At 47.9% G+C, this 13,117-nt stretch overlaps 1 pseudogene; it reads right to left on the bottom strand.

Moving 5' to 3' along the window:
* Nucleotides 1-481: 481 nt before the first annotated feature.
* Nucleotides 482-3,543, bottom strand: LOC117403146 (uncharacterized protein K02A2.6-like; annotated as a pseudogene).
* Between the last annotated feature and the right edge of the window lie 9,574 nt (nucleotides 3,544-13,117).

Below are 13,117 nucleotides of genomic sequence, written 5' to 3' on the forward strand. Positions count from 1 at the left end.
CTGTAGTTTGCTAACCGCTGTTACAAAACCTGTACAAACAACGCGGCTTTGGGGAAAACAAAAACAAACAAACTGTAATAACCCGAGATCCAAGATGCAAGAGTATAACTTTAATCACAGTGTCTTTATTAGAACAATCTCTGCTGAAACCTACACATTAGTGTTCTCTAACTAAGGACTTCCTCGACCGACTGGTAGCCTAGGAGAGGGTAAGTGTATAGGGCGCTACTGACCTCTAGTGGCATAACTTGAACTGCATTATATACATAAGCATTCACATTACTACATTCTCCCCCCCTTAAGATTTCAGCTTCTCTAAAATTTGGAAACAGTTTAAACACAGTTATAAACAAAATGTAACACTAATACACTAAATGTCTCTGAACTATTGCTGTAACAACAACTACACACAATAGTCCATCCTTAACTGTACATAAACATTTTATTTCAAACTATTTTTTTTTTTTTTTTTTTTTTTTTTTTACAACTCAAAGCCCTTCAGGTAACCAGGCTTTTTGACAGTTCTTTGGGAACGACGCACAGCTTGTGCCATGCTTTGATTGTCCCTGCCCACCTTTGGGGAACTCCCAGTTTGTTCCTCTGTTTTCAAAGCAAGCTGCTCTGAGACAGTGTCCACATTGCTTGGAACAAGTTCACCTGGCATGGTTACTCTAGCTGGTGGTTGTAGAACCTCTGCAGGTGTGTCCTGCACAATATCCTCTGACCCAATGGTGTTGTCCTGTTGTCTAGACAGCATCTGATCTATGTGTCTGCGTACTATTCTGCCATCTCCCAGCATTACCTTGAAAGATACAGGACCAGTCACTGTTGCAATGACTCCTGGTATCCACTTGGGACCGTGACTGAAGTTTCTTGTCATCACAGAGTCTCCGTCTCCAAAACTCCTCCCCTTTGTGTGCTTGTCGTGGTGTTCCTTTTGTTTATTCTGCTTAAGTTCCACTTTCCTCTTTAAATCGGGATGCACTAAATCCAGCGTAGACCGAAGTTTCCTCCCTAGTAGCATCTCTGCTGGAGAGAGTCCTGTGGTAGTTTGCAGTTTTAACCTATAGCTAAATAGTACCCTTGACACTTTAGTTGACATACTTCCTTCTCCCGCTTTCTTCATCATCGTCTTGAATATTTGAACGGCTCGTTCTGCGAGACCGTTGGAAGACGCATGAAACGGGGCTGATGTAACATGGACAATGCCATTTTTGTTCATGAATTCCTTGAATTCTGAGCTGACAAAACAGGTGCCGTTATCAGAAACTGCCATTTCTGGTAATCCCTGATTGCTAAAACTTTTTCGCAAACAGTCAATTGTAACAGCTGATGTTGCTGAAGTTACCGGTTAAACATCCATCCATTTGGAATGAGCATCTATGAGTATCAAAAACATCTGCCCCATAAATGGTCCTGCATAATCTATGTGTAATCGCTTCCAGGGTTTGTCTGGCCACTCCCAGGGATGTAGCGGGGCTGTGGCTGGTGCTTTCCGGTGTTCCTGACACTTGCTACATGCCTTTACCCGTGTCTCTATCTCCTCATCTAGTTTGGGCCACCAGAAATAACTTCTGGCCAGAGCCTTTATGCGCGAAACCCCTGGATGGCACTGATGCAGCTGTTCCAACACAGCCTGTCGTCCTCGCTGTGGGATGATGACACATGCCCCCCACAAGACACAAACATCTTGCACACTCAATTCTATCTTCCTAGCAGAATAAGGTGTAAAATCTGTTCCTTCCCCCTGCTGTGGCCACCCCCTTAAAACGTGCTCTCTCACCCTAGACAGTATGGAATCTTTATCTGTCCACACTCGCACCTCCTCTGCGGTCACCATCGCTATGTCTTCCATCATCAGCACCCTGTCTTCCAGACCTGTGGATTGGGAAGTGTCCGGCAGTGGCACACGACTCAAGGCGTCTGCGTTGCCGTGGTCCTTACCCGCCTTGTAGACTATCACGTACTCATACGCCCGCAGTGTCACAGCCCACCTCTGGATCCTCAGTGACACCATCTGTGGAACAGCCTTCATTTCGTTGAAGAGTGAAAGAAGCGGTTTATGATCTGTGCATATGGTGAACTTTCTACCATAGAGATACTTGTGAAACCATTGCACCCCGAAAATCACAGCCAGTCCCTCTTTATCAAGCTGAGAGTAGTTTCGTTCAGCTGATGTGAGTGTTCTTGACATAAAACCTATATATATCTGTGGATTGCATGAGCTTTTTAGATTTCTCAAAAGCAGCCTCCTGCTCTTTTTTCCATTGCCATTTTGTGTCTTTTCTCAACAATTTGTGCAGTGGAGCCAGCAGTGTTGACAGGTTAGGTAAAAACCTGTTATAATAGTTCAACAGTCCTAAGTAAGCCTTAAGCTCTGTTATGTTGGTAGGTACAGGTGCATTTTGGATAGCTTGTACCTTGTTCTTAAGTGGGTGTAGTCCTGTGGCATCCACTTTGTGACCCAGAAACTCAGCCTCACTTCCCAGAAAGGTACACTTACTTCTCTTTAGCCGTAGGCCTCCCTCCTCCACTCTCTGAAGTACCTCGCTTAGCGTCTGCAGGTGCTCCTGATCATTCTTGCTCGTCACCAGGATGTCGTCCAGGTAAATGGCTACATGGGGAATTCCCTGCAGCAAACCCTCCATAATTCTCTGAAAGATAGCTGGACTGGATGAAACCCCGAATGGAAGACGGTTTACAGTAAATAACCCTTTGTGTGTGTTTATAGTTACATACTTTTTTGATTCCTCATCCAATATTACCTGTTGATAGGCATGACTCATGTCCAATTTGCTGAATTTTGCCCCGCCTGAGAGCTTTGCAAAAAGATCTTCAATTCTGTAAATGGGATACTGTTCCAGTTTGGATACCCGTTTTACAGTAAGTTTGTAATCTCCGCAAATCCTCTCAGAGTTATCAGGCTTTAGCACTGGGACTATGGGAGCCGCCCACTCAGAGAATTTCACTGGTTCAATTATTTTGTCTCTCAAGAGGCGGTCCAGCTCAGCCTCCACCTTCGGTTTCATAGCATAAGGCACAGGTCTTGGCTTAAAGAACCTTGGTGTTGCCTCTTTGTCAACATATATTTTAGCCGGTGGACCTCGCAATGTCCCCAATTCCTCTTTGAATACATTTTCATGTTTCTTCAACACACCCTGGAGTGTTGTTTTGTCTCTATCTATCTGGTTTACAGTGCCCCAGTCTAATTCCAACTCCTTAATCCAACCGCGGCCCAGTAGGTTTGGTCCTTTGCCAGACATTACTACTACTGGCAGCTGTTTAACAGTCTCTCTGTACTGTACAGTTAAGTTTGCAGCACCCAATGTTTTCACTCTTTCGCCTGTATAGGTTCTGAGATGCAGGGAACATGTCTTTAGCTCAGGTACTTTTGCCCCATTCCTTAGTTTTGAGTACTGTTTTATTCATAATTGTAACACTGGACCCCGTGTCAACCTCAAATTGCACATCCAGCTTGTTGACTTTTAACTGTAATGTGATAGGCGCTACCTTCGGAATGCTTGTCTCTGTTATGTTATTCATAGTGAACACGTCTTCACCGTCACTTGCATCTGTTTCAGGATTTTCGCTAATGTGATGAGCCCCATGTTTTTTTTCCACTTTTCCCTGCTTTTGTTTTCCTCCCCCTCTAGGTTTGGTTTTCTCCACAGGTGAGTTCGCCCTGCACGCTTTCCTGATGTGCCCCTTTTTTCCGCATCTGTGAAACATTTCCTTAAGAAAACGGCAGTCATTTGCCATGTGCTCACCACCGCATCTATAACATGCCCTCATAGTCCCGCCAGCTCGTGGTTCCCCGCACGTTTTTAGCTTTTGCACTGTAGCCTGGCTAGCATGTTTCCAGTTAGCACCATTGCTTCCTTTGCTTTGCCATTGTAAATCCTGAACGTCTTTGTTCGCTGTCTCCAATGCCTGAGCAAGTTTCAGTGCTTTTTCAAATGTTAACTCGGTTTCTGCTAACATCCTGCGCTGAATACGATCATCGTCTATACCACAGACTAGCCTGTCCCGTAACATTTCCTTTAGCCTATCTCCATAGTTGCAATGTTGAGCCAGTTCTCGTAGCACTGCCACATATTCAGTCACACTCTCATTTGCCTGTTTGTTTCTCGAGTTAAATTTAAAGCGTTGAACTATTTCGCTGGGCTTTGGGTTGTAGTGCGTTTTCAACAGTTCAACTAAATCGGCAAACAATTTGTCCCCTGGCTTATCTGGGCTTAGCAAATTTCTCATCAGACTATATGTTTGGCTTCCCACCGAACTTAAGAGAATCGACCTTTTTTTATTGCCGTTGTCAATCTCATTTGCTTAAAAAAAATGCGACAGCACTTCGCAATATTCCTCCCATGTCTGTAGTTGACTATCAAACGGAGCGGTTGTTCCTACCGTGGCAGCCATGTTCCGTTGTCTGTGAGGGCTCTCGCTAACGTTAGCAGGTTGGGCCGAAGCTATGCAGCTACACTTGTCTCTTCTCCTTCGTTGTCTCCGTTTTCAACGACCTAAGACAAGTTGTCCGATTTCCTCGTCGCCATATGTAATAACCCGAGATCCAAGATGCAAGAGTATAACTTTAATCACAGTGTATTTATTAGAACAATCTCTGCTGAAACCTACACATTAGTGTTCTCTAACTAAGGACTTCCTCGACCGACTGGTATCCTAGGAGAGGGTAAGTATATAGGGCGCTACTGACCTCTAGTGGCATAACTTGAACTGCATTATATACATAAGCATTCACATTACTACACAAACAAACAAAAAAACTCGAAATAGAAACTTCATCAGGTAATGGAGAGTGCTCTGCATCACAGTGACGACCAGCTGGATGTACATAAAGTTAGATGTTTACATTTGACAGATTATAGTTTCACAGTTCTGGAAATGTACTCTTGCAAAGGATTTCGTTCTTACAGTGCATTGTTGGACACTCAAAAAAGTATGCTGTTTTTAAGCATACCCGTTTCATGAAGCACACCTTTCACTATTTCAAAAGCATAACTACGTAAGTCAGTGAGACGTGTACATAATAATAAATGAAAACAGACATCGATGCAGTCGTTTCGTTCACTATTATGTTATCTCTCCTACTCGTTTCATAAAGGTAGCTGCTATTTGAACCATGTCATAGCTACTTACTCGTTTTTTTGTGTCTTTTTTCTGTAAAAATTTGAGCAAAACTAATAATTATCTACTTATTGTGTGTTAATTTTTAGCGTTGGTAGTTTTTATGGGGGGGGGGGGGGGTGATAACACCAAATTACAAAACAGCAACAGTCATTGAAAAGTCTATATAAATTAGCAATGCATATACACTGAAGACATGAAAGGAGTTAGAATGTCTACTGCACCGTTGCATTTTAAGTATTGCAATTTTTAAGCCTGTTCTATTATTACAATTCAATTTAACTCTGTCTAATCTCGTCCCTGTAGTACTTGACAACTGTAAATTCACTTTAATATTATTATTATTGTCGGGGACGAATTGTTGTGCACCAATTGCTTACCTGAACATTAGGTAAATCCCAACTGTTCGCTGCCGATTTACAGTTTTTCTTCTTTCTTTATATACAGCCAGTGAACACTTGTGAATGAAAATTCCTAGAAGCGCGTTGCGCGGTCATATTGAGCTCAGTCTAGGGCAGCAGTGTGGAGTAGTGGTTAGGGCTCTAGCCCTTTCACGCATAGAGGTCACTACCGTGGACAGCTATTTTTAAGTGATTTTCTCCTATAGAAACGATAGGTTGCGGATGCAACCCCGGTTCCCTGAAAGAGAAAATAACCATCAAGTATGGGATATTGCCGTCAGGCAGTAGGGATTGGCTGAGCCTTTATAGCAAAGCTGCCGATAGGCCTCTGCGTGAGCTGCCACGTAAGCATGCCCCTCCTGGGAGCTTACTATACGCAGTGCGCAGAGACTCTCTTCTTCTTTTGCTCTTCAGGCCGTGAAGGCTTCCGGATCGACCTTGCGGCTTGATGGTTATTTTCTCTTTCAGGGAACCGGGGTTGCATCCGCAACCTATCGTTCCCTTTCAAGTCGAAAATAACCATCAAGTATGGGAACAGTGTACCCAAGCCGTCGCGAGGGAGGATTCTCGGCAGTAGGACAGACTTACGTCATAACGCAATTGCGTAGGCAACACATCTACACGTATGCAGAACCTCGCCTCACCGTCTATGCTCGCAATGACACCTGTCCTAAGGTGGAATAATCCACACCATATCGTGACAATACTCAATATGACCGCCAACTAGGGCGTCATAGAGTGTAACACGGATGCTCTGAATGACTGAGCAGAGGATTCCAGTACATTTAAACGGTAGAACCTCATAAAAGTATGCGGTGTAGCCCAACTGGCTGCAGCGCAAATGTCAGACACCGGCACCCCTCTAAAGAGGGCCCAGGATGTCACCATACCCCTAGTGGAATGTGCCTTCAACCGCCCCGGAGGCGGAAGGCCTGGAGATTCATATGCTAATACTCTCTATTGCATATTGTAACATAAAGGTAACAAACCAATCTTTATTGCTTAATACACATAGAAATGCTTCAGTTCTGTAGTTGCATGCTGTTTCTTTTAGGTAACAGTCTAAATAAACCAATGGTAGCTTTCCATTTGGTCATATGACTTTCTTATTTTTTATTTTACTTCCACAATGTGGTACTACTAGGAAGGTTGAAGGTCATCTTTTTGAGTGTTGTATTTGATGCTACTACATTGTTTTTTCTGCTTTTTTCATCAAAAGAAAAATTTGATTCATAATTATTGGTAAGTAAAGGATTATATTCATACCTAGAACTTATTATTATATTAGTTTTACTGTGAAAAATTTACGAAAAGTAACATTGTGCAATCTTGATATGGGGAGATACTAGATTTACTGTTGACATATGGGAATATTTTGTATTAGGAATATTTATTATTACTGTATACTATTGCTTTACTTTTATTTTTTTACTATATTATATTATTATGTATTTGGTCCCATTCAAAGGAAAGAGCTCCATCAAACAGTACAATCCTAAAAAGCCGAAACGCTGGGGATACAAAATATGTGTTCTCTCAGATAGCAATGGCGTGGTTTACAACTTTGATATTTACAGTGGTCCAATTCTACCAGTTGATGGAATGCCTGACATTGGTGCAAGTGGAAACATAGTCCTCAAACTTGTGTCAATTGTACCACAGAACCTTTCCCACAAGATCTACTACTACAATTGATTTTGTAGTGTAGATTTGCAAGTGGCACTCGAGAAGAAAAAAATTTAGTGTGGGAACTGTCTGATCCAATCGCTTGGGTGGATGTCCATTCATGTCAGATGGTGAGATGAAGAAAAAAGGGAGGGGAACCTTTCAAGAGAAAGAAGCAACTGTCAATGGCTTAAACCTCAGGGCAGTAAAATGGTATGACAACCGTGCAGTGACAGTACGTTTGCTTCTGCCAACCCAACGCCTACTGTTGATAGATGGGATAGGAAGAAGGAAGTTGTTCAAGTGACCTGCCCTAGTGGTGTTCTGGTTTATAACAAATTCATGGGTGGGGTGGACCTTCTGGATTCTCTCATTTCATTGTACAGGACGAAGATTAGATCCAGGAAATGGTATCATCGGTTAATCTTCCATATGCTACACCTGACTGTGGAGAGGCTCGAACGGTGCCTTGGTAAGGGCTTCTAACACCACGTCAAGGCTCCATGACGGTAAACTGGTCATCCTTGGAGGCCGCAAGCGTCTTGCGCTCTTCAGGAACTGAGATGCCAGAAAATGGCAACCTGGTGATAAACCCTCAATGCGTACATGGCAAGCCGATAAGGCGGCTAAATACACCTTAAGCGTAGAGGGAGATTTCCCCTCATCTAACAGTTTCTGTAGAAACTGTAATATCACTGCCATAGGCAGGATATTGGGTCATGGCCCTCCGCCAGACACCAATCTTGAAACAACTGCCACTTGTACGTATACTGCGACCTAGTAGAGGGCGCTCTAGCACTCTGAATGGTCGAAATCACTGCCGTCGAGAGCCCTAAGGCTGACAGGCGCTCCCGTTCAGGGGCCAAGCCCATAGCTGCATGAGCTTGGGGTTCGGGTGCCCAAGCCCTCCTTGGGCCTGGGACAATAGGTCCGCTCGCAGGGGAAGCTCCCTCGGGTGACCGTGCAGCAACTGCACCAGGCTCAGGAACCATATCCTCCGAGGCCACCGAGAAGCGATCAGGATCACTGTCGCTTGCTCTACCCTGACCTTCTCTAAGAAGGCGGAGAGCATCGGAATCGGTGGAAATGCATATAGGGGCCCTGGCGGCCATTCGTGAGCCAGTGCATCGACTCCAAGGGGGCTGTCGAGGTCCCTCACCGAGAACCATAGGGGGCAGTGCGTGGTCTCTCACGAAGTGAAGAGATCTACTTGCGCTATGCCAAACAATTCCCAAATGCGCCCTACCACCTGAGGGTAGAGACGCCATTCCTCTGCAAGAGGGCCTCCTCTGGATAGGAGATCCGCTGCATAATTGACTCTGCCCGGTAGGTTGTGCCCATAGCAACATCCGTGTTACCATCCGGTGAAGGCGAGTGGACCGTAGGCCGCCCTGGCAGTTGTTATACGCCACAACCGTGGTGTTATCTGACCGCACTAACACGTGCTTGCCTAGAATCACTGACAAGAAGTGCCGGAGGGCAAGGTCCACCGCTCTGAGTTCCAGAGCATTGATGTGGGCTGACATCCAGGGTCCTGACCACACTCCGCGGGTCCCTGAGCCGTTCCAGACTGCTCCCCAACCTTGGTTGGAAGCGTTGGTCGTGATAACCTCCCTTCGGAAGATGGGACCCAAGCGTACGCCCTGGCGGATGTTCGACGGAACTTTCCACCAGCGCAGTGCTTCCCAGCAGGTTCGGGATACCGTCAACCTGTGGTGTTTGTCTCTCCGCAGATGCAACGCGAAGGCATTGAACCAGGCCTGCAGAGGTCTCTGGTGTAATAAGCCCAAGGGAAGGGCTTGCGAGGCGGCAGCCATCAGCCCCAGCATGCGCTGACACAACTCCATGCTGACTGTTTCTCTCAACCTGAATAGGGAGAGACACTGCTCCATGGAGGCAACTCTTTGTGTCGACAGGGTCGCTTCCATGGACACTGAGTCCAGATGCAGACCCAAGAATTCGGTCTGTTGGCTCGGCACAAGGCGGCTGTTTTCTGAATTGACCTTCAGACCTAGCCGCTGAAGATGGTCTGTAACCATCACTGTTTGCTGTGCCAACTGCTCCTTCGACTGCGCGCAGATGAGCCAGTCGTCCAGATATTTCAGCAGTCGGACACCCTGAGCCCGCAAGGGAGCTAGAATGGCATCCATACATTTCGAAAAGGTTCGAGGAACTAGTGACAGGCCGAATGAAAGGACACAAAACTCGTACACCCTGCTCTGAAATGCGAAACGCAGATACTTCCTGTGACCCGGGCAGATGGGAACGTGAAAGTACGCATCTGTCAGGTCCACGGTGGTGAACCAGTCGCCGTGTCGGACTGACTGGATGATGTGCCTGTGCATAAGCATCCTGAACGATAACACCCGCAGGTATTTGTTCAGTACTCGCAGATCTAAAATAGGGTGGAGCCCGCTGTCCTTTTTGGGCACCAGGAAGTATGTGGAATAGAACCCCTGGTCGATCAGAGCAGGGTCTACTTGTTGAATGGTACGCTTCCTGAGCAATGCCTGTATTTCCACATTCAGAGCTGATGACTGAACCGAGTCCTTCACTGCAGTTACCACCACTCCCTGGAAGGGGGAGGTTTTAACCAGAACTGAAGGGTGTACCCTGTGAATATAGTTTTGCGCACCCAGATGTCGTTGGTGCATTGTTGCCAGAACTGGAGCTGTGGGACAGTGTAGGGGCGGGTTAACAGCTGCCTGTAGTTTTCAGGGCTGTTTCGGCTGTGCTCGTTCGCGAGGGGCCTGGCCAGAGCCATGAGAGCGTGGCCTGCCACCTCCTCTAGGGCACCACCCTCCGCGCTGCGGTCTTACAAACGCGGGTTGGCCACGCGCTGATGGACCTGAAGGGGAGGTCTTACTACCCCGTGGTTACGCCTGCTGCTGTGGCGGTGTCCTGCGCCACCAGTGTTCCTGAGGCCGCTTCGGCTGGAACGGCTTATTTGGCCACATTTTCGCCATTTGCTGCGACGCCTCCCGCGCCTTGGCGGAGCGTTGCAGTATCTCCTCCACCGCCGGACCAAATGTGTGCCCCGGTGTGATGGGGCATCCAGCAACGGGGCCTCGTCAGGTTCCTGCACTCTCGCCTGCGAGAGCCACAGGTGCCTTCTGGCCACCACCAGAGATGCGATGCTCCTGCCCTGAGCCCACGCATTGAGCTGGGCCAGCTTTACCAGCAGCTGACTGACCGTCCCCAACTCGCTTCTGAGGGCCGCAGAAGGGCACTCAGGCAGGTCTCTAATGAGTGCCGCTTGATAGACTGTCAGCAAGCTGGCCACATTTGACAGTCTCTGTGGCCGCAGCGTACCCCTTATTTAAGTGTACCTCTGTGGTCCTGCACTGCTTATTGGGGCATGCAGGATCCTTTGTCTGCCCCGATAATGTTGGCGTCTTCACCAACGCGGCGAACGCAGCGTCCACCGGTGGGAAGGACGCCAACCCAGCTTCACTTGCCCCTTGCATGCTAAAGGCCGAGGCCTTGCGTGAAGTCGCAGGGGCAGAGGCCAGAGCCCCCCAGGTGGACTGCACCTCCTTAACAAAGTCTGGGAATGCCGGAAGCATCCTGGACTGAAGGGGCTGGGCTGAAGGCAATTCAAACAAGGAACGCCGTGGTAGTTACGCCATAGGCCACTCGATGCCCAAGTGGCGGGTTGCTCTCTCCAACACAGACCACGTCGGGTCATCGGTATCCAGCACCTCGAGCTCGATGTCCTGCTCCGAGTGCTGGGAGGCTACCTCAGCCTCTATACTCTCCCCTTCCAGGACGTCAGATGCGTCTCTGGAAACTGCATCGACATCCCACGCCCGTTGAGGTTGCACTGGAGGGGCGACGACCGGTGCAGGTTGTGGAGGTTGACTAGCAATGGGCCAGCCGGTTGTTCTGGAACTCGGGGCACCACATTTGCTAGGGACATGAGGATGGACTGCTGCCCCATCATAACCTCCATGAATTGAGACATTTTGGAGGTTAGCTCTGCCACCCCCGACCTGTCTCTGTATCGCCTGTCCCGACGAGGGGAGCGAGAGCGTCCCCTCCATCGAGGCGATCTGGAGTGCTACCTAGACTCCCGACGGGGGCGTACCCTACAAGGTGAGGGGCTGCGTTCCCAAGCGCGTCTGGTGGGGGACCTCTGACCAGCTGTTAGCTGGAAGGATGGGCTCCTGGAGAGCTGTAGCCGCCCTGGCGGTGTCGCCGTAGATGACCGTGGGGCAGAAATGGTGTGGGATGATCCCGAAGAAGGAGAGTGCCCACCCACTGCTTTCTTCGCCCTTTGGAGGAGGGAGCGTGTCTGGAAGCCAGTACAGAGATGGCAAAAAGCCCTATCCGCCAACACGAATGCGGCGTGCTCTGGCCCCAGACACGTTACACAATCATCGTGCGGATCGCAGCCAGGCAGCTTTGCCGCCGAAGCGTCGAGCACCGAGCATTGAGTGCCGAAGCGTCGAGCACTGAAGCGTCGAGCACCGAGCGTCGAGCGCTAAGCACCTAAGGTGCGTGTGTCGAGCGCCGAGCACCGAAGCATCGAGCGTCGAGCGTCGGATGTGCGTGCGTCAAGCGCCGAAGCGTCGAGCAGCGACGCGACGAGCGTCGAGCACCGAGGTGTGTGCGTCGAGCGCCGAAGCGTCGAGCACTGACCCGTCGAGCACCAAGCGCCGAAGCGTCGAGCACTGAGCGCCAAAGCATTGAGCATCGAGCACCGAGCGCCGAAGCGTTGAGCGTCGAGCACCGAGTCACAAGCGCGGAAGCGCTGCACCAAGCGCCGAGGCGCTGACACCACGCGGGGTGCGAGTACCAAGCATTGAGACGCTAGCACGAGATGCCTAAGCGTCAGCTGACCCGCAGAGTGGAGACGCTAGTGCTGGTACAGTGTCTGATGCTGAGTTAAAATACTTACCTAGGTGCTTAAGGGAGTATGTGCTTGGTGGTCGTCTTCCTAATAGTGAAAAAACGGATTTTTTTTTTTGGGACGCTGCAGCAACACTATATAGTGCTTAGTGACTGTAAGGGGCAGGCCGTACAGCTACCACGCGGTAGGGTTGGAACAAACCGCAGCAGACTATATATATAGAGACTGCAGAGCAGGCTCCACACACACGCGGTCTAGCCAGAAGCAAAACCGAGGCTGCAATGCAAGCGTGGCCAAAGGCCAACGCAACGCGCGTCCTAAACAATATATATATATATATATAACAAATATATAATTTATTACAAAAACCCCCAAACACACAATAATAATTATGTAATAATTATAGTAATAAGGAAGACCACGAGAGTAAACAAAAACGCAATGCCGAAGCAAAACGTGAAGGAATATATAATGTAATATAAATAATATACAAATATATAAACCGAGTAACAAAATAATAAACAAAATAATAAACTCGGAGAAGGGGCAAAAATCAGCTTCTCAAGCCTAAGCTTAATGAATACAGTCAGTCGACAAGCTCTAATGACCTACCGCTACCGATGCTGAAGACAAAAGAGGAAGAGAGTCTCTGCGCACTGCGTATAGTAAGCTCCCAGGGGGGCGGGCTTACGTGGCAGCTCGCGCAGAGGCCTATCGGCAGCTTTGCTATAAAGCTCAGCCAATCCCTTCTGCCTGACGGCAATATCCCATACTTGATGGTTATTTTCGACTTGAAAGGGAACTCTGTTTTGACATCACTAATGCATGGTATCCTCTTCAGTGGACGTCTACCGAAATTAAAACGCCTGCCATCTAGTGGCATTTGATAGGAAATACAAAAAACATAAAGGTGACAGTACAATGGCAGAGAAAAGTTCAGCAGCACTGAGCACCTCAGGGATTTCTGTATAATCCTTTTACACAAAAAGAGCAGAGCAGGAAAAAAATATATATCAAAGAAAGTAATGTTTAGGAAATAATATGGTATCTGTTTTGT

The sequence above is a fragment of the Acipenser ruthenus genome, chromosome 5 (genome assembly GCF_902713425.1).
Source record: "Acipenser ruthenus chromosome 5, fAciRut3.2 maternal haplotype, whole genome shotgun sequence".
Lineage (NCBI taxonomy): Eukaryota > Metazoa > Chordata > Actinopteri > Acipenseriformes > Acipenseridae > Acipenser > Acipenser ruthenus.